At 40.5% G+C, this 23157-nt stretch overlaps 1 protein-coding gene across 11 annotated transcripts in view; it reads left to right on the top strand.

The window, feature by feature from the left end:
* Positions 1 to 23157, top strand: part of mef2cb (myocyte enhancer factor 2cb) — a 211589-nt gene that overhangs the window by 21385 nt on the left and 167047 nt on the right. The window contains exon 3 of one of the 11 annotated variants that reach the window (XM_067982818.1): positions 20701 to 20771. The exons of the other annotated variants lie outside the window; for them this stretch is intronic. The gene's annotated coding sequence lies outside the window, so the exon portion shown is untranslated. The remainder of the gene's footprint in view (positions 1 to 20700; positions 20772 to 23157) is intronic. 11 annotated transcript variants of the gene reach the window in all.

Below are 23157 nucleotides of genomic sequence, written 5' to 3'. Positions count from 1 at the left end.
TCCATGATCTTCAACTTGTACAAAATTCAGCTGCCAAATATCCTGTCTCACTATAAGTCTTGATCAGCCGTCACTCCTGCCCTTGCCGACTTATGTCGGCTCCTTGTTCCTCATTGCATTGAATTTAAAGTCCTTATCCTTGTCTTCAAATCCCTCTACAGTCTTTCCCTGCCTTATCTCTGCAATCTTCTTCAGCCTTATATACCCTCCCGCACCCTTCCTTTGACTGGCCTTTTGTACATTCTCCCTCTACTTTACTCTAATTTTGATGTCAGCACCTTCAGCCACCTTGGCATTACCCTCTGGAATTCCCTCCCTAAATTACTCTGCCTCTTCATTTCTCTCTATTTTTGAAATCTTTTCAAAACCCATCTTTTTGACAAAATTTTCAGTCACCTCTCTTAGCTCTCCCATCATAGCTCTGTTTTTGTTCTTTATCCCTTTTATCTATTTTATCTTATTTATTTTTTTCTCCACCTTCTGTAAGGCACCCGGGGGCATTTTCTATGCTAAAGAAAATGGAGACAGAAATTAAAGGGGCAAGACAAACAATGGTATTACTTTAAGGGAACAATTGCTCTTTGTAAATTGGTAAGTAGGACTGACTCAATAAAGAGAACATTTTATTTGGCACAGGAAAGTTGCTGTTAGAAGCTCTTTCACCTTTCATGATGGAGAGCTGCCTACTGAACAGTTTTTCAATTAACAGCTTGGTAGAAATTAAATTTAGCTAACTGATGGAAGCAAGCTCAGCTGACTGGCAACATAAGTCTTAAACCTGTGACCTCTTGGTTTGGTAATTGAGTGCTTGACCTACAATGCTAATCTTCCCTTAAGGAACCAAATTGCTTCTTTAAGTAGCCTTTATTTCAGAGGGTTGAAATTAAATCTGCTCACACTATTTGTTTACAAAAACTTAACTTCTCAAAAAAGCGTATATATAATTCCTGTTAAATGTCCAATCAGTGTTTCAAAGCACTAAGCATACAATGGTTAATCTTTGTCAAATACTGCTATGCTGTGAAAAATTTACTAGAATATAATGCATTGTTAGAATCTTTGTGAAAGTGGGTATGATACACCAGGGTGTTGCACTGTTCAGCAGAGAGGTGCCTTTTATAGAGCATTGAGGTTGTTAAAGCAAAGCGCCTGTGGGTCCGGAGGATGTACTTGGAACTATCTTGCAGAATGCTCTTCTGTCTCTTGGCCCCTTGATTACTATATCCTAATACAGGCAATTATTTTGTCATGGCAACTTTGGTACTAGATGCTGTAGCAAGAGTAGTAATACAGTACACACCAGTTAATCTGCACTCTGTTAATAGGGTGTTACTTGTTCTTTGTAGATTGTTCAGTAGCAATAACTGGATAAAGGTAGCATTTCATTCAGCACAGGGAAGTTACCATCAAGCAATGATCAATTCTGCTAATTTGGCTGAAGCATTCTGATTGTTTAGAATTGGTGTCAGTTCCATTAAATAATATGTAACATTTATAGAGCATCCTGATGACTTAAAGGCCCCGATATTTAAGTGGGGAGGGAGCAGGGACACATGTTTGCGGAGGTCCTGTCGAATTTAATGGCAAGATCTCATTATCATTTTTGTTACTCCTTTCCTGCCCCGTAGCTGGCCAGATTGACAGACTGGCCGGCTGCCAGGCGGATGAGCCTGCAATAGAAGGCCGCAGCTGGGGACCATTGGGGACGGTCTCCGGGAAACATCGCTGGTTGGAGGGGGTATCGGACTGGCCGTCGGGGTGGAAGGGGAAACGGGAGACATCGCGGGTTGGTGGGGGTGGGGGGGTTTCGGACCAGCAATCGGGAGGGAGAGGGACCAAGAGAGATCGTGGGTTTGGAAGTGGGGGGGGTTGGCCGTTCCCGGCAGAAGATTTGCTTGAGGGGCCGGGGGGAAGCACTTTTTTTTCCCCCTACTTCAATCAGTATTAGAAAGCTGACGTGCCAGCTCTTCAGAGTTTGTGCTAACTTACGTTGGGATGCACTAGAAATTCTTGTGGTTGGCTATCCAACTTTTGCCTTATTTGGAACAAAAGAAGCTTGGTCATATCACAATAAATCCACAAAAAATTAAGTAAACAATGAAGTGGATTTTTTTTCATAAAGGAATTCTGACGAGGCAAGAGCCTTACTAAAGATTAAACTTAAAAATAATTAATCAAAAAATTGCAAGAGGGCTAGGTTATTAGCTTAATGTTTGGAGCTGCACCTATATCTCCCAGCTATGATGACAAAATGCTCTTTCATAAAAAAATTCTGATTCTCCCAAGTATATCATTGAAATATTAATTTCATGAAGTATGGAAAATGCTGACTTAGCATTCATGAAGAATCAAACTGATAGTTTTACGCAAATTGTACTGATAGCAATCAAGGGGAAAATAAGGACCAATGTTTCTCTTTGTCACAAAAAAGTTCACTGAACCAGCAAACTGAAATTCAGAGCAAAGTCTAGAACACTTAACAACTATGGGCTTTAGGAAATCTGTTTTAATACTAAAAGCCTCCTTATCAGTAACGTTTGGTCAGGTGTTATGGCATATCTTGTAATGGTGGAGACATGTTAGTTATTAATTATGTGTTGATGATATTGAAAAAGTCTTATCGCTAGCTCTAAACCTCAATAGATCTACTTCAAGCAGTCTTTGGCAGCAGTTTTGCAACAGCTGGCCTTGAAAAAGTTTTGTCCTTGAAATGGTTGTCAAAAGAACAATACCATGAAAAAGCCAGGAGAAATTTAGAAGAATACATACTGTACTGTAGGATATAACAGTAATTTTATGAAACAACCATTAATGCTCTTTGGTTTCGGAAATTTAAAAACTATTTATAATTATAAAAAAACTATTTCATTTTGCAATGTAGTGTTAAATCTTTTTAAAACAGTAAAAGTTAAAAAATGAAAAGTTAAATTCAGTTTAAAACTACAATGCACATTTTTCATTCATGAATTAGTAATACTAGCAGATGGTGAATATACCTGTACAAGCTTGCTTAAAAATGAATTCAAAGATATCTTGAATTGTACCCCAAGACTGGGGTAAATGGAGGATGCCACTACGTAAGTTAATTTTCCAATAATCTTTTTAGAGTGTGTTTACATTGCAGCTATTGATCTGATATCAATAGTTACAGAATCAGTTAGAGCCTTGTATATACTGCCCGGCTCCAATTTAAATTTTCAAGAGCGAGCACTGTGCATGCATGCATGCTTATATGGATGCACAGAGCTTTGCTCCCAGCTATTAAATGTTTGATGTATTGAGAGCATAGTGGGAGTGTCTGTTTTGAGAACATTTGGAGCAACTCAATGTAAGTTTATAAAATTCCCAGGAGGTCCCCAAGCACTTTTTAAACTAGGATTGACGCAGCACTGGAGTTATACTCCATATGTTGTCAAACCTTGTGGTGTGAGACTGCCTTAGGTTGGGGTCTGACTCTGGCATTACTTTGTCATTTTTGTGTCACTGCAAAGTGAAAATTGCAGAAGCAGCAGTATAATTGCACCCTTAATGTAGGCCGTGAAAAGAGAACATTGGTTCATGACCAATGCCGTGAGGCTGTAGCTAAAGTAAACATGGTTCTAGGTTGTATTCACAGGACAATCCACTACAAAACAAAGCATACCATTTTGTCCTTGTACAAGACCTTGGTTAGGCCTCAGTTAGAATACTGTGTCCATTTTTTTTCTCCTCACATGGTGGAGGATATTGAGGCTTTGGAAAGGATGCAGAGGGGAAGTCAAAAGCACCTTAGTTATCCAGATCGGCTTAAAGAGCTGGGTCTATATACTTTGGAAAAGCGTAGACTTGGGCGAATTGATCAAGGTTTATAAATTAATGAAGAGACTAGATTGTGTTCATGTGGACCAATTATTATAACTGGATTGGTTAGGGAGAACCAGGGGTCATGCTTAAAAGTTAAGTAAGGGCAGAGCGAGTTTGGATGTTAGGCAAGAGAATCTTTTCCCAGAGAATAGTGAACCTATGGAACAGGTTGCTGGCTCGTGCAGTGAATGCTGATTCACTGTATTCCTTCAAGAGAGAGCTAAACCTGTTTCTGGCTGGTGTGGAGATCACCTCGTAAAAGAGATAGCTACCCTGTAATACAAACCAGGGACAATGTGATCACCTGGACTAGTTTTGATCACCTAAAAGCATCGGAGAGGAATTTTCCCCTAATTGTCCTGGGCATTTATCTGTTTTTCAGCCTCTACCAGGAGATTACACGGCTGCAGGTGGGTAAGCAGTGTCTGTATTGTGATGCATAGAGCATGACAACTATATGAGACAGGCTAGATGGACCAGTGGGTCTTTTGTATGTTTTAACATATTTTTAAAAATAGTTAAAGTTGTCGCTGGATTAATACTCCGGGTATATTACACATATACTATCCATAAACTTGTGTTGTGTAGTTTAAACAGGATAGCCTAGAGATAGGATTGCACAATGCCTATTTTTTGGCTGCAAAACAGGTTCTGAAGGGTCCAATATGGCATGCGACGTGCATGCTGCGGTCAGTTTTCTCAGGTCTAAAGCAGCCAAACCAGCGGTCCTTAAATGCACCACTGGAGGTTGCCACCAAAAAGGTTATCAAAAAATATATATTTTGTTGAACATGAAGCCAGGAGGAGCAGGAGTGCCTTTCCTGGCTCCACATTGAAACTGTGAGCCATTGTCGGCAACCAGACTACCAGCATAATGCTGAATGATTGTCCTCTGATGGTGGGGTGGGAAGGAAGCAGTAACCCGATGTTAGAGGAGTACAGGATGTGGACAGGCATGTATGTCCAGGAAAGATTGCTCAGAAAATATGAAACAAGGCTCTGGAGTATTTTAAAGACTAGGATGAGGACCCTGAAGCCAGTTTATTGAGATTCAGGATGCCATTTGAGTTTAGCAAGAACAGGGATGGTCAGTGTGTAGAGCTGTGTAAAGGAATTCTTCATCATTTGCAGGTTGTGAGGGGTATAGATGGCAAAGAGAGCATTGGAGTAGGCAATCCATTAGGTGATGAAGACGTGGATTAGGACCTTCAGTGAAGGAGCAATAGGTGCATAAGCGGATAATGTTCCGGAGCTGGAATGATGCTGTCATGAAGACAGACCAGATGTAGAATGAGAAGCTCAGTTCTGGATCAAACAGGACATTTAGACTGCACCACCAGATTTACTTTTGAAAGCTGGTTGAAACATTGAAACCCACACAGAGGGTTGTGAGGCTGTGGAATGAATAAACTATTGGCATTGGTTATTGAAGTAGAGACCATGGGGGAATGCATAATGTTATGCATGTTTTAGGGCGCATAAACAATGGCAGAGAGCGCACGCCCAAATGGGAGGCCTGAGGCTCATCCGAAATTGGGCCTCAAGGCTCATTGTAATAATGTGGGCAAGCTGCGGGAACTTGTCGCACCTCCAGAGGTAGCTCGCTCATTGTAGGGGTTTGAATTTCAGACTGCCTGACGCACCAGCAGGGAGACTGATCATGGGTCGGCAATGGTCCTCAGGAGCGCTGCAGAGCCGGGGGGAGAACTCCTGCTCCTTCTGGCTCCATAGGAATTTTTTTTTAAACTAACATTTTTGGTGATGACTGCTGAAGAATCCTGAGTGAAGCAGGCTCGGAGCCTGCTCCGTTCATCGACCAATTTAGTGCAGTTGGTCCTGAAACAGGCATTAGGCCCCTCATTTACATATGTAAGGGCCTAACGCCTGTTTCAGGCTGGCATCATGGGTGCCGGGCAGCCGCCTACGCCAATATGGTTGTGCCTGGAAAATGTGGTGCTGTGAAATGGGTGCAACCAGATCCAATTTCTACTCCCATTTAAGAATAGGTTAGATAGGTGGCTGAAGGAAAGGAAAATAAAGGGATATGGGAACAGGGTGGCCACATGGCATTTGGAGTGCTCATGTGGAGGATCAATACCAATATTGACTGGTTGGCCTGTTTCCATGTGGTAATTTCTATGTAATTCTATGAGAGGGCAGCTAGGGAAATTGATGGAGTTGGCATCAGAGGCCTGTGAGTACTGCTGGGAGCTGGAAAGGATGGCTTCATTTTTGTTGATGTTAAGCTCAAGGAAATTTTGACTCATCCATTTTTTATATTTTTTGCTCACGTTTCCACAGTTTGATCATGATAGCCATGCTACAATTTTTAAAAAAGTTTTAAAGTGTGTAGTACCACCTCAGCCCCCTCTTTAGGTACTGAAAGAGCCCTCTTCTCCATTCCCAGTTCCCAGATAATGTTTCTTCTCTCATACAAAAGATCTGACTAGAATTGCAATAAACTGTCTTCTGGGGGAAGCCCAAACACTATTGTCAATTGTGACTGGAGTTCAAGGTTGTATTGTTATCTTTTAATGCGGAAGAAAACTACTTTCAAAATGCACACTTAAAATCAGTTAAATAACCTTGCATACTTATAGAGACTATTTAATGTGTTGCACAAAGCAAGAATGGATGCAAACAACTGACAGTAAAATGAGGAACACTCCTTCATTTAAATAAATGCACATTTTTGAATAATTCTATCCATTTGCTGGTTTCCAACCCAATGAGAATATTTTTTTAAATTAAAAAATACAAACGGAAATGGGCAAATTATATTTTCCCTCAGAAGAGAAAATCAGGAACTAATGTTTAAGATGCTCTTTTTGTATTAGCTTAATGATGCTAACAATGGCAATCAGCTGAAGTTTTAATTTAATATTTGGGCATAAGTTGTAAATTGTTACAGGAAAATTGTCAAGTATGGGAAATAACCTCCATGGGCTGCAGTATAAATGTGTATTTAACCAGTTATTTATTTTGCCATGGTATAAGGTGTCATTTGTAAACAATTAAACAGTTGAATATTTACAATCTTAATCTAAAGTTTAAAAAAAGTATCTTCTCTTCTGAATTGTTTTCAGCTGTCCTGCAAGTACTATACATACCCAGATGACACTCTCAGTGGCTATGCAACATTATGTGTAACTGTGCAGGATGAAAAAATAAGGTCAGAGTTCACTCAGGCATGATCTCTGTACTGCGTTTCCTTAATATAGAGGGAGAAGTGATGTGAATTGACTGACAAGAAGGCAATTTGAATGATTATCCCACAGAATGAGTAACAGTTGTTGTATCTGTGATTAGGAATTTTTGAATGGAAAAATTTGTAGTGCTTGAGGCCGCATGTCTTTTCCTTAGTGGGGGGACAGTTGAGGTTATGTGAACATTCCAGATGCAACAGGACTCTGTGGATTTGAAAACTGGAATTGCGATCTTAATCAGGAATTGTATTGACGGTAAAAGAGCCTGTGAATGTGACCTTAAATAACTGATAAATGGTGATTTTAAAAAAATATATGTTACCCTGAGACCTGAATTTGTGACTCTGCCTTATTCTGTTGTGTGCATTTGGTTCAGATTTATTTATTTTTTGCTCAGTGTTTCGCTAAATATCTTTGTCCTGTGTATTTTCTTGCCTTTATATCTTGGGAAAGCCTGTATTATTTATTTCTTTGTATTTTGTTTTTTAAATGGGTGACATTGGGAACTCGGCAGAGTGGGAGATTGTTACGCACTTCAGGTGTGCTATAGATATTCTCACAGTTCAGTGGCTTAAGTTACTTCCATAAATGGACCTCATGCCTACTACATTCCAGAGTTAACTCACAATGCCAATGTCAACCTATATGATAGGGTAACCCGGGGGATGTAAAAATATGTTATCGTTATCATATAAACTTGATACCATGGGTCCAATTTTCATATATAGTGCACATCGAAAAGGCGTTGGCTGGAGTGACCGCACGCCCACCCAAAAACACTAGCAAGGTCACCACTCACCGAGTGGTGAGCTGACTGACAGCTTTTAAGAATTTTTTCATCTGTCTACCGCCCCGTTTTTCAGTGTGAACGTGGTGGTGGGCAAATGAAAACCACCCTCCCCTCCCTCAGCCCCCCTATGCCTTTTGCATATGCCCCCATGTGCACTTACCCAATCTTTTGATAGGCGGAACTGATGAACACTTTGGTAAGATGAGGTTGATGACAAATCAAGAAGGTAGTTTATTTTGCAGAATATGTGTGATTGAACAAATGTAGCAATTCCAGACATTTTAAATTTCTCCTACATTGCTTCCCGCAACAACTCAAAAGAACAAAAAAACTACACTGTTGTGAATAGCAGATGGGATATTCACTTTTTGTTTTGTTTCCTTTCAGGTTAGTTCCTAGCTGGCAAAAATGATCTGCTGTATCTTGATTCCCAGCACAGGCTTAGACTTGATTTCTCAAAGCCTCTGTTAGACCTGGATGACCCTGAACATGAATTTTTCTCTCACTTTTGTTTATTCTGACTCTAGGAAGTAGATTCTCATTAGACTACCTTGAGAGCTACTCCTGCTGTGCTCAAATGAATAAGGTCATGTCAACCAAAATAGGTGTGAACAATCACTGAAATGTCCAAACTAACTTTAATTGTCTGAAGCACTTTAGTTCAGACACCCCATCTGAATTCTAATCTACATGTTCCAGCTCTGCTGTCCTGTGAATTTAACTCCTTATGAGCTAAGTTTAGCTCGATAGTAGAATTTTTAGCATAGATGACACCATTTTCCCCCTGTGCCGGTATAGTCAGAAATCCCAAAACATGATGGGTATCAAACCACAAAAAGAATCACACTGCCCTGAGCCATTTCTATCTTGTCAGTATTAGTTGTTGTGAAATTGTCATTAATAAAAATGTATTTTTGTATTATTTACAATTAATTGATTGTAACATGTTTTTCTAATTTAGATAGTTGTACTTTGTGGTATTTTATCATGACCATTGAAATGATGTTTGTTTGGATAAGGAGAACAGTAATCTTTTATTTATGGAACACGTGAATCTACAGCTAAGAGAAAAATCTGATAGTTTTCAATGCATTTTTTAATTTTTCCAATACTAATTTGAACAAAATAATGAGAATGTTTTGGATTTTGTTAGGAAGCCTTTATAGTTTGATTGAATTATGGATCTGTTTTACTCTTAAAGTATTGAGCAGGTATTAAACATCCCGATAGGAAAATTCATGGACAATATCAGTTTGCAATGGCCACAACCAGGCTTTTACAAAGCATCTTTTGTGCAGTGGTGACAAATTATATTATGACCTAGTATAAAGTTGTTGACAGCAGTATACTGTTATAAATCAGGCATCACTATGTGTGAAATTCTGTTGGAAAGTCTAAGGAAAGATTTTTTCTTTGTGATCCTTCCACCTTTAAAGAGTAAACTAAATCAGATAAATGATCACATAAACCAATCTGAGGTTTCTTTTAAACTGCAGAGATTTTGATTTTTAACAGCTGCATTAGGTTTTTAATCATATATTATCTTTTAGAGCCGTTTCCGAGCATATGTTAATTGGCTCCTTTCTGTGACAAATTATGAACACTTACTTTGATGAGGTTCAACTGTGATCATGTTGGAGTCAAGTAAGAAGACTTTCCAGCCCCTGCTGGTTCCCCAAACCACTACAAACAGCTGCACGTCACTGTATTGCTGAGTAATGACAGGATTTGGGCTGATCTGATTTATGTACAGATTTTCCACAGGATATCTCTAGCCTTTTAGTATTAGAATTGTAGATCTTTTTTGTCTTTTTTGCAAAATGTGGTTGAATGCTGGTATAGGTCTTAAAGTCCATGTGTAAAACAAGACAAACGTTCCATACTTCCTCTACCAGACTGTCACTTGTTCGGGTTATAGTCAGAATAGTTGATGTATACAAATGATTTTTGGCATTGTTGATTATTTTCTTTCATAGCCATTTATGAACTCTCCTTAACTTTGTTTTTACGATGTTTTAGGAAATTTTGACTTTTTTTCTTTTTGTGATGTCCATGTGAATTACTAGTAAATTTCCTGTGGCATTGCTTGTAGATAGTGCTGGGTTTGGGCAATAACTGATGGTCTCGAGAACAGGAAGACTAGCTCATGCTTGCTGTGGTGCTGCTGGGAGCCTAGTGCTCCAAAGTCACATACTGCTGCTACTACTCTTTTCCAAAATCAAAGCAGATTGATCCAATACTGCTGCTGTTGATCCAGGTTTCAAAGGCGTTGTCTCACATAGTGTTAACTGCTATTGCTGCTTTCTGTTTTGATTTGAAATCTGGTTGCTGATAGACCAAACAGAAAGCAAATAGGAAATTACATTCAGACATTCTTACAGATACATAACTTTATTATATAGATTTTTCAGGTTCTGGATAAATGACATGTTTCCAGAATTCATGTAATAAATTTCTTTTGTCAATAATTTTTGTAGTCATGCTAATCTTTTAGCTTAACTTATTGACAGGAGGAATTTCACACCCTCAAAGTTTTCTGTTAGCGAATCCAGTGTGTACCCCCTTTTCTGATGTACATCTGGCTGCACTTGTTTAGTAATATCTCAGTAATTATATTTTATGTTCATCTTCAACTTATCCCATCTACCTTATGTCAACTTGGCTCTATTGGTAAAAATTTTGTCTGTGTTGTGGGTTCAACATCCACTTCAGAACTTGAGCACATAATCTAGGCTGATATTTCAGTGCATTTCTCTGGGAGTACTGCATTGTTGGAGGTGTTGCCCTTTGAATGACTTGTTAAACCGAGGCCATGTTTGCCTGCTTCAGTGGTTCAGGTGAAAGTAAAAATCTCTTAGCACTATTTGAAGAACAACAGAGATTTCTTCTGCCCAACATTCCTCCCTCAACCATTACCATCAAAAAAAGCCCAGGTCAGCTGGTCATTCGTCTCATTGCTGTTTGTGGGATCTTGCTGTGTGCAGAATGGTAACTGCACTTGAAAAGTAATGGCACATCCTGAGATATAAGGCACTAAAGAAATGCAAGTTTGTTCTTTGTTTGTACTGGAAATGGAAGAGTGTATGTTTCTAAAGCATTTGTAAAAACTAAATCCAGTACAATATACAGCCATCATCAGAAAAATAGTTTCTTCATATTTCAATAAAATATGATATATGCAGGAATATATGTCGCAATCAAACAAATTTTGTTGTTTTTTTAGTAAAAACCCTCTCTTCCTGTCAACCTTGGCTCAGCAGTAGTACTGTCGCTTCTTTGGGTTCAAGTCTCACTCTAGGACTTAACATGATCTGCGCTGACATTTCAGTGCAGTACAGAGGGACTACTGCACTGTTGGAGGTGCTGTCTTTAAGATGAGATATTAAAGCAATTCCCTATCTGCCTGTTCCCATGGCACTATTCAAAGAAGTGAAGGGCTGGAGAAGCTGGGGTTGTTCTCCTTGGAACAGAGGCGGTTGAGAGGAGATTTGATAGAGGTACTCAAAATCATGAAGGGTCTAGACAGAGTAGATAGAGAGAAACTGTTCCCATTGGTGGAAGGGTCAAGAACCAGAGGACATAGATTTAAGGTGATTGGTTCTTTTGCCAAAGGTAACATGAGGAAAAACTTTTTTATGCAGTGAGTGGTTAGGACCTGGAATGCACTGCCCGGGGAATGGTGGAGGCAGATTCAATCATGGCCTTCAAAAGGAAACTGGATAAGTACTTGAAAGGAAAAAATTTGCAGGGCTACGGGGAAAGGGTGGGGGTGTGGGATTAGCTGGATTGCTTTTCCATAGAGCCGGCGCAGACGTGATGGACCGAATGGCCTCTTTCCGTGCTGTAACCTTTCTATGATTCTATGAGTTCTTCTGGTGTCTTAGCTAACATTTATCCCTCAACCAACACCACTAAAACAGATTATCTGCTCACTTATCTCATTGCTATTTGTGAGACCTTACTGATTGCAAATTGGCTGCCGCATTTGCCAACATTACAACAGTGACTACATTTCAAAAGTACAGGTGAACATCACTATAACAAACCCACTTGGGATCATCAGAAAAATATTGTAATATCAGGGTGTTCACTATAATAGGGTTTGCCAATTTGCTGCATCATAAATATAAACAACCAATTTGAATTGAACACGATTTTAATATGTTAAAAAACAATGCATATATGTAGTTTCATATTATTTTTGCTTTTATCAATGCACACTGTTTCTATCTTGTTAACCAGTCTTAAAGATCCTCAGTTACAGTTAATGACTGTGTGAAGTTTCGCACAGTTGCAATTGCTTTTCTGAACTCATCCAATAAAGGGATAACCAATTCTGTGCGTTCCATGCCCTCGTCACCAGAAGTTCTCTTTCTCGACTCAGTGCAACTAATTCAATGATGTCCTCATCGCTCATGGTTGCTCGTCTAAGGGCTTGGTTTTCTTCAAATTCAATTTTCTGTCATCTTGTTTCTGAAATTCCCAGTGTATCGCCTTTCTCTCTAACAGATGGCATCTCCTTTTTTGATCACCATTTTCTACAGACCATCCGACATGTTTAAAGCAGTTCACAAAACACGTTGCTGACTCCTTTGATTTGCATGTGAAGTGCATGGCTTGCAGAATGTCAACCTGGATTTTTTTACTGCTGGTCACGCTCTATCATCTTCCCCGGTAGGAACTTTCTGTGCAATGATTTGAAGCACTGAATAACACCCTGGTCCACGGGCTGTAGAAAGTTGATGCATTAGGAATGAGAAAGTGCATGGTGACTACATTCAGGTCTTTGACTTTCAGATACACGGGGCATCGTCGATGAACAGCAGCACTTTATGGTGTTGAGATTGCATTTTTATGTCCAACGATCTGATGCATTTAGTCCAGATGTCTCTGGTCTTCCAGGCTTTCTTGTTGTTCCTGTACATTACTAGCAACGTCTTTACATTTTTAAAACACCCAGAGATCTTTCCTAGGTCCTCTTTTATTTTTTATCTATGTCATCCGTTGTCAAAATCCTCCACAAAAACAGGATCAACTTTCACATGTCCAACACCATCTATCTCTTCCCTTCCACTACAACAATCGGCTGTTGCTATGCCACACTATGTGTCCAATATCAAGTCTTGGATAAGCTGAAATTTCCTTTTGCTCAATGATAGCAAATCCAAAGCCATTCTATTTGGTCCATACCAGTATTTGTGTCTCTTTGGCTGCCCACTAAAGCTGATCCAGCTGGTCTCCAGTGCAAAATGTTCTGCTTTACTTTGAGCTGATTGTCTTATGCTGCGTACGGTCAGTCAGTCAGTCAGTCATCAAGATTACATTTTTTTACCTTAAGAACATTGCCCACTTGTGCCCCGATATCACTCCCTCTGTTGCTGAAATTCCAATTCACATTTCCATCACCTCAAAGATTGATTTCTCAAATGCTTTCATTGGCTCCGCTCCTGTATCCTTCACAAATTTCAGTTAATCCAGAGCTCTGCAGCCCAAGTCCTCTCTTGACTAAAATACCCCACGTGACCACTCTCCTTGCCAAATTCAACTGGCTTCTTGTCCCCCAGCTTATCAACTGCAAGGTCTATGTAAATATTTTCAAATTCCTCCGAAGTCTTGCTATACCTTATCTGAGGGATCTTGTCTAGCCATTTGTCCCAGTTCACATACTCTGCTCCTGTGATTATGGATTAAGGCTCATTCCCTGCTCCCTCTGCTCCACCATCAGGACCCAATTTTTCAGTCACTACAAACTTTTGTTTAGAACATTCTCCCAACAGCACTTCGGCTTGCTACATCTGTCCTTTCTTTGAAAAGCCTCTTAAAAATCAGACTTTCCAACTGTGCATTTGGATCCATTTAATCTGTCCAATCTTCTGCTTGGTGTCTCCTTTCCCCTAGTGTAGCACTTGGAGAGATTCTATTAAATGACGGCACTATGTAAGTGCAAAGTTATTGTACTTTGTTAAAGAAAAGGGTACAGAATCAACCCTTCATGAATAACATTCTGTACTTTAGTAATGATATGGTTCATGCGGGTACGGTAGCATAGTGGTTCTGTTACTGGGCTAGTAATCCAGAGGCCTGGACTAAAATCCAGAGTCATGAGTTCAAATCCCGCCACGGCAGCTGGCGAATTTAAATTCAATTAATTAAATAAAAATCTGGAATTAAAATACTAGTATCAGTAATGATGGCTATGAAACTACCGGATTGTCGTAAAAACCCATCTGGTTCACTAATGTCCTTTAGGGAAGGAAGCCTGCCGCCTATATGTGACTCCAGACCCACAGCAATGTGGTTGATTCTTAATTGCCCTCTGAAATGGCCTAGCAAGCCCTTCTCGAGGGCAATTGGGGATGGGCAATAAATGCAGGCCTTGCCAGCGACACCCACATCCCGTGAACGAATAAAAAAAAATACGATTTAAGAGGCATTGAGGGAATTTAAGGAATGTTCAGAACAGTTATTCTTGAGGTAATGCTGTATTTTCTAATCAGATTGATTCCAGGTACTTGAAGTTGCCACACTACTTCATACCATGGAAGTGTCTTGTCATTATAATAGCACCAACAAGTTATATCTCGTAAGTTAACAAACAGACTTAACAATGGTGTCCATCTGATGGACTTGCGAAAGTTGTCAGATGGCAGTTATTCACACAAAATAACTACTGATACGATGTTGAGTGGTGACATTTCTCAGCTATTTCATAGCCTAAATAATATAGCGGATGGGTGCCAGTGTTTTACCATGTTTTCACAGCTGATGATTTGATTGGTCTGACATACTCTCAACTTTGTTGCTTTTCATAGAATCATAGAAAGGTTACAGCACGGAAGGAGGCCATCTGGCCCATCGAGTCCACACCGGCTCTTTGCAAGAGCAATCCAGCTAGTCCCACTCACCCGCCCTATCCTTGTAGCCCTGCAAATTTTTTACTTTCAAGTACTTATCCAGTTCCCTTTTGAAGGCCATGTGTGAATCTGCCTCCACCAGGCAGTGCATTCCAGATCCTAACCACTCGCTATATAAAAAAGTTTTTCCACATGTCACCTTTGGTGCTTTTGCCAATCACCTTAAATCCATGCTCTCTGGTTCTTGACCCTTCCACCAATGGGAACATTTCTCTCTATCTACTCTGTCTAGAACCTTCATAATTTTGAATACGTCTGTCAAATCTCCTCGCGACTGTCTCTGTTCCAAGGAGAACAACCAGCTTCTCCAGTCTATCCACGTAATTGAAGTCCCTCATCCCTGGAATCATTCTAGTAAATCTCTTCTGTACCCTCTCTAAGGCCTTCACATCTTTCCTAAAGTGCGGTGCCCAGAATTGGACACAATACTCCAATTGTAGCCGAACCAGTGTTTTATAAATGTTCATCACGACTTCCTTACTTTTGTACTCTATGTCTCTATTTATAAAACCCAGGATCCCGTATGCTTTTTTAACTGCTTTCTCGACCTGCCCTGCCACCTTCAACGATTTGTGTACGTGTACCCCCAGATCTCTCTGTACCTATACCCCTTTTAGAATTGTGCCCTCTAGTTTATATTGCCTCTCCTCGTTCTTCCTACCGAAATGGATCACTTCGCATTTTTCTGCGTTAAATTTCATCTGCCATGTGTCCGCCCATGCCATGAGCCTGTCTATATCCTCTTGATGTCTATCACTATCCTCCTCACTGTTCACTACCCTTCCAAATTTCGTGTCATCTGCATATTTTGAAACTGTGCCCTGTACACCCAAGTCCAAGTCATTAAGAAGTCATATCATATCCAAGTCATATCAAGAAAAGCAGTTACCCCAGCACCGACCCCTGGGGAACACCACTGTACGCCTTCTTCCAGTCTGAAAAACAACCGTTCACCACTACTTTCTGTTTCCTATCACTTAGCCAATTCTGTATCCATGTTACTACTGCCCCCTTCATTCCATGAGCTGCAATCTTGATGACAAGCCTACCATGCGGTACTTTATCAAATGCCTTTTGAAAATTCATATACACCACATCAACTGCATTGCCTTTATCAAAAAACTCTATCAGGTTAGTTAAGCACGATTTACCTTTAACAAATCCGTGCTGGCTTTCCCTAATCAATCCACACTCGTCCAAGTGACTGTTAATTCTGTCCCGGATTATCGTTTCTAAAAGTTTCCCCACCACCGAGGTTAAATTGACTGGCCTGTAGTTGCTGGGTTTATCCTTACACCCTTTTTTGAACAAGAGTGTAACATTTGCAATTCTCCAGTCCCCTGGCACCACCCCATGTATCTAAGGATGTTTGGAAGATTATGGCCAGTACCTCCGCAATTTCCATCCTTACTTCCGTCAGCAACCTAGGATGCATTCCATCTGGACCGGGTGACTTATCTACTTTAAGTGCAGCTAGCCTTTCAAGTACCTCTTCTTTATCAATTTTTAGCCCATCCAGTATCTCAACAGTATCTTCCTTTACTGAGACTCTAGTAAACAATTTTACAACACCAAGTTATAGTCCAGCAATTTTATTTTAAATTCACAAGCTTTCGGAGATTTTCTCCTTCCTCAGGCAAATGTTTCAAGATCTCCTTGAAGCCTACGCATTTATACATATTGAACAATAAAACATGGTGTTTACAGACTGCCCCTGCAACTGCCCGTTGCCAAGGCAATCACCGTGTTCAGACAGAGAGGTGTTACCTGCAGAACCTCCGAATACACATTCAACAAAAAAACAAACAGGGAAAAAAAACAGAGAAAAAAAAACACAGAGAGAGGCAGAAACATCCGGAAGGCAGAGAGAGCCAGCAAATGACCCATTATATTAAAAACAGATAACATTTGTTCGCTGGTGGGGTAACGTGTAGCGTGACATGAACCCAAGATCCCGGTTGAGGCCGTCCTCATGGGTGCGGAACTTGGCTATCAATTTCTGCTCGACAATTTTGCGTTGTCGTGTGTCTCGAAGGCCGCCTTGGAGTACGCTTACCCGAAGGTCGGTGGATGAATGTCCATGACTGCTGAAGTGTTCCCCGACTGGGAGGGAACCCTCCTGTTTGGCGATTGTTGCGCGGTGTCCGTTCATCCGTTGTCGCAGCGTCTGCATGGTCTCGCCAATGTACCATGCTCTGGGGCATCCTTTCCTGCAACGTATGAGGTAGACAACGTTGGCTGAGTCACAGGAGTATGAACCATGCACCTGGTGGGTGGTGTCATCTCGTGTGATGGTGGTATCTGTGTCGATGATCTGGCATGTCTTGCAGAGGTTACCGTGGCAGGGTTGTGTGGCGTCGTGGACGCTGTTCTCTTGAAAGCTAGGTAGTTTGCTGCGAACGATGGTCTGTTTGAGGTTGGGTGGCTGTTTAAAGGCGAGTAGTGGAGGTGTGGGGATGGCCATAGCGAGGTGTTTGTCCTCATTGATGACATGTTGAAGGCTGCGGAGAACATGGCGTAGTTTCTCCGCTCCGGGGAAGTACTGGACGACAAAGGGTACTCTGTTGGTTGCGTCCCGTGTTAGTCTCCTGAGGAGGTCTATGCGATTTTTTGCTGTGGCCCGTCGGAACTGTCGATCGATGAGTCGAGCGTCATATCCCGTTCTTACTAGGGCGTCTTTCAGCGTCTGTAGGTGTCCATCGCGTTCCTCCTCGTCTGAGCAGACCCTGTGTATTCGCAGGGCCTGTCCATAGGGGATGGCCTCTTTGACGTGGTTAGGGTGGAAGCTGGAAAAGTGGAGCATCGTGAGGTTGTCCGTGGGCTTGCGGTAGAGTGAGGTGCTGAGGTGCCCGTCTTTGATGGAGATTCGTGTGTCCAAGAAAGAAACTGATCGCCTTTAAACAGCCACCCAACCTCAAACAGACCATCGTTCGCAGCAAACTACCTAGCTTTCAAGAGAACAGCGTCCACGACGCCACACAACCCTGCCACGGTAACCTCTGCAAGACATGCCAGATCATCGACACAGATACCACCATCACACGAGATGACACCACCCACCAGGTGCATGGTTCATACTCCTGTGACTCAGCCAACGTTGTCTACCTCATACGTTGCAGGAAAGGATGCCCCAGAGCATGGTACATTGGCGAGACCATGCAGACGCTGCGACAACGGATGAACGGACACCGCGCAACAATCGCCAAACAGGAGGGTTCCCTCCCAGTCGGGGAACACTTCAGCAGTCATGGACATTCATCCACCGACCTTCGGGTAAGCGTACTCCAAGGCGGCCTTCGAGACACACGACAACGCAAAATTGTCGAGCAGAAATTGATAGCCAAGTTCCGCACCCATGAGGACGGCCTCAACCGGGATCTTGGGTTCATGTCACGCTACACGTTACCCCACCAGCGAACAAATGTTATCTGTTTTTAATATAATGGGTCATTTGCTGGCTCTCTCTGCCTTCCGGATGTTTCTGCCTCTCTCTGTGTTTTTTTTTCTCTGTTTTTTTTCCCTGTTTGTTTTTTTGTTGAATGTGTATTCGGAGGTTCTGCAGGTAACACCTCTCTGTCTGAACACGGTGATTGCCTTGGCAACGGGCAGTTGCAGGGGCAGTCTGTAAACACCATGTTTTATTGTTCAATATGTATAAATGCGTAGGCTTCAAGGAGATCTTGAAACATTTGCCTGAGGAAGGAGAAAATCTCCGAAAGCTTGTGAATTTAAAATAAAATTGCTGGACTATAACTTGGTGTTGTAAAATTGTTTACAATTGTCAACCCCAGTCCATCACCGGCATCTCCACATCATGAGACTCTAGTAGCATCTTCTTCCTTGGTGAAGACAGATGCAAGGTACTTTTTTCTGTTATAATAATCAGATTGTGAAAATATAGTACATTAGTTCACATCTCGCCGGCAGTAACCAAAGGAGGACCGACCATCAAAATGGCTCAGGCCTAACGGCAAAGACTTCTGGCAGGTGACGTGTGCACTCCTCCCACTGCCTGCCCAAAATGACAATCATCCTCCAACTCTAAAATTTCTCTCTACCCACTAAGTGATCGACTGAGAACTACAAGATTTATTTAACATTACAGTCTAATTATCCAGCTCAAACCGGTTACATCACACAGACAACGTTCCCAAGGTCCCACAAATTTCTACTAAAGTATTCCAAGAGAAATTGATCATCTATGTCAATACTTATCTTTTTAATCATCAGAGTCATTCTTAACCAGATAATTGGCCAGCTTCTTATTGAATGAGTTAATCAACAGAGCACTAATTGCTTTAGATGGGTGTCTATTTCACAGGGCTGATAATGTGGTCCCAATGCAGTGACACTGAGACTGCTGCTCCTTAGGCTCTTCTTGCACTTGCGCAGAAATGAGCTGACCTCATACAGTAATGAGAGGTCAGCTCATTTTAATGTTTTAGTGGAACATCCGATGCACAATGCATGACGTGCTGTGAGCACTACGGTGGAATGGAATGTCAGGTTACAGCAGCTAGTGAAAGACGTTTGTGGAGAGTCAGAATTTTTTTTTATTGGTGGGGCACAAAGCCTCTCTTTCCATTCTCTCTTTGCTGACAGACAATGTTCCATGGTGTTTACAAGCTTCTGTAGCAATCTGCATTGTCTTATATAAAAACAGAAAATGCTGGTGAAGCTCAGCAAGTCAGGCAGCATCTGTGGAAAAAGAAACAGAGTTAACGTTTCAGGTCGAAGACCTTTCGCCAGAACTGGAATCTTCATACGTTTCATACGCCTTCCCTGAATCGCTCATTCCAAATGGGCTCCTAGTGGGTGGAGCATGAACTGGTACTCAGTCATATTATGGGGAATCCCCCAATTTAAATATTTTCTGGTGCCTTAATAAGCCTTGTGCACAACAGGCCTTGTGCCAGATAATACAGGGCATGCCTGCATGTAGACCGCAACCCAAACTTGAATTGTCACAAGCTCTCAAATTGAAAAAAATATTAACAGCATATAGGCCACACATTCAACTTAAACTTTTTTTTTTGCTTTTAAGAAGCGTCACTTATAATAATATTATATTATCATATTATATGATTATATTATCATATAATATGACAATGTAATATTGTAACATAATTATAATATAATATATTATATATGATAATACATCATATTATGTATGATAATATATAATTATCATATATTAATATGATAATACTCCATGAGGTAATTTTCTTCTAATCTGTAATTTCACTCCTGACGTCCTTTAGCTCTGCAATCATACTGTAACTTAAATGGCACAATCACATCTATATTATCCATACCTGCCAGTAATTTAAAGATTTTGATCTTGTGTACGCTCCATCCTCTGTCCAAAATTATCCTTGTGAGCCTTCTATGTACTTTCTCCAAGTCTTCAATGGCCTTGAATGTGGAATACTCAAAATTGCGCACAGGATTCTTAAATGGGACTACCAATTACTTACTTTATGACTTTTGACATAAATACATGCCCTCAAGAATGATTCGCGTTCCTATTACCAAAACTCTGCTGTTCATATCCTATTCCACACCAAGTCCCGGTCACCCATCACCCATATCTTTGGTGACCTGTATTGGTTCCAGGTCCCCCAACGCCTCAAATTTAAAATTCTCATCCTCATATTTAAGTTCCTTCATGGCCTTACCTCTCCCTATCTCTGTAACCTCTTCCAGACCAACAACACCCCTCTCCTGAACTCTCTATTCCTCTGACTTTAGCACCTTGTACATCCCCACTCCCTCCACCCCATCATAGGTGGCCTTGCCTTCAGCCACCTTGGGCCCAAACTCTTGAATTCCCTCCCTAAACCCCCTCACCTCTCGATCTCCTTCCCTCTTTTAAAACTCTCCTTAAAACCCACTTCTTTGACCAAGCATTTGGTCACTCCTCCTAATATTTCCTCCTTTGTTGCAGAATCCATTTTCTTGAGTACACCTCTGTGAAGTGTCTTGGGATTTTTGTTGCACTTATACATCGCCTTAAATGTAAGTACTTGCTGTTGTTAATAACAGAATTAAATTGACTGAATACTGCACCTGCCATTCCTTGGCCTAATCATTTAATTTTCACAAATCTTTTTTAATGTTATCAAATCTCTCTTATACTAATTGCCTAGATCATAGCTTACTGCCATCAGCAAAGTTTGTACTACCCAGAGCAAACCCGTGTAGGATTCCACTTGATCTCCTTCCTCTTTAAAGAGAGATACTGATTTGAAGCTTTAATATATCGAAAGTGGTCATTAAAATTGAAGAGGGTGCTGTATGATACAATGCAAGCAAGAAGTTTGACTCAGTTTCCATTCCATACGTAGTTTAAACAAGTCTGAAACCTGTTTCAGACTTCATAACATGCAGTATTCTGTTTAAGTAATTTTTTTAATTCTTACATTATTTAAAAATTGACTGTTGAACATTATTTTAGTCTTGGTTGCTACACAACTTGAGTGTAGGTTAAGTATTCTGAAGTTGGGTTTATATAGTGCCTCACAGCTGTTGGTGGCAGTGTCCTTATTTCATGGTTTGACCTTGCACTTTTAAAGTCTTGATAGCAGGAGGCCAAACCCCAGGGAATTGAAGTTGCAATAGCCTAATGAAGAAATTACTGACATTTTGTGGTAACTTGCTAGAGTGTGTATTTGAGAATGAGCTGGCAAAACCTTTAAAGAAATATAGTGAGTGAAATGGGAGTGTTTTTGAAGATTTCTTTTTTGATTCTGAATTCCCCAGTAACAGTTTCGCAGTGACAGCGGACAACAACCTGGATTCGTTAAAGCCGGCAGTCCGGAAGATCCAATAAAACGGTGGCCCACTTAACCGAATATAAAAGTAGCTTCTTTGTTGAACAGGGAGAATGATAAGGAGATAGATAACTAGAAGAGTCAGTAAATGTAAAGAAGAGCCAGTAAGCCATAGTTGAAGTCATTATTATGGCTACATGCATTGTATATACAGAGATACATCCTCGCTGGTGGTGACTCACACGAGATGCTAACTCGATAGTGCACAGGCCACCAAGTTATTCAAATTCACACTAGCAGCACATCTGAAGATATCGCATCTCACTATTGGTCAGAATCTTTTCTATTTACACCAAACATTTTAGTTGTAAATATCATTTTTAAACTCACATTTCTATGACATGATGAGTGTGAAGATATACCCTATGCATTTTAAAAATAAATATTTATCTTGCCACATCTATTTTATCTACTTTGAAGTATCAATTGTGTGTAAGCCATATACTGTAGTAACATTAATGTGGTGCAAAATATACACACTATTGTGAAGATGAATCATATGATAGAACTTCAAGTTGTACTCTAAAATTACCATGAACTGCTGCAGCATGTAAATACTGATACATTTTGGCTGACAATTTAATGCTGTCAATCCAAGATTACATTAGTGTGATTCAGGGCATCAACATTGCATTTGATGAACCAATAACTGCTGGAGGCATTTTGAGTCAAGTTCATTCTGATTACTATGACTTGAACTGGAGTAACCTGATTTGTGTAAAAACAACATGTTTTACAGTGGTGCTGGCCAGCATGCGCTTTGGATTTACTGTTTATATTCATTGTACAAGCTTGACTTTAAAAAATATTGATGCTAAAGAGCCAAAGCTAAATCTGTTCTTTGTGTTCTTCACAGCTATAGAGGGCAATTTGACTTTACAGGCAGGTGTTGGGAGTTCAGAGTAAAGAGAGCCAGATGCGAACAGGAGTTGCTCCATTCTCATGAGGCTATTTTTAATTCATCTATGCCCCTGGGTTAGCACAAACTCACTGTGCTCTAAATCCTGGGGCTGCTCGTCTGACTTGCAATTCTACCTCATTTGATGGTATGGGAAAATTCTTCTGTAACTTACCACTCAACATATGTGAGAAAATTAGAGCAGAAATTAAGGGTATAAAGGTTAACTCCATACTTTGCTTCCTGCACACTGATTTTCCCCCCCACCCCCACCACCACTTTTCTTTTCCTTAGCTGATAAAGGCGTCATTTTCAGGAAACACGCTCTTCAAGATTCTTAACGTGACTCTTTCAATTTTTCATTGTCGGTTTGTACTTCACAACTATTTTTGGTGCACAAGATGTTGCTTAGTAACACATGCCAGTGAATAAAAAAGCAATGATAGTTGTGCAAAGTGAATCAAAGCACACAGATCTAAAATTATTCGGGTACATTGGTAGCAAATAAATGTTTATTTTTCCAAGAGATAGTGTTTTGTTTGACCAGTCTAGATATGATGCATTTAATAGTTAACTAAATCTTTCCAAAATTTATTTCAAAAATACTCAAGAATTATGAATTACATGGCCCATTCAGTTACACATGAGTGTCCCATAATATTTCAGTTGTGAG

The sequence above is a fragment of the Heptranchias perlo genome, chromosome 4 (genome assembly GCF_035084215.1).
Source record: "Heptranchias perlo isolate sHepPer1 chromosome 4, sHepPer1.hap1, whole genome shotgun sequence".
Classification (NCBI taxonomy): domain Eukaryota; kingdom Metazoa; phylum Chordata; class Chondrichthyes; order Hexanchiformes; family Hexanchidae; genus Heptranchias; species Heptranchias perlo.
This window is presented reverse-complemented; position numbering and strand designations above follow the sequence as displayed.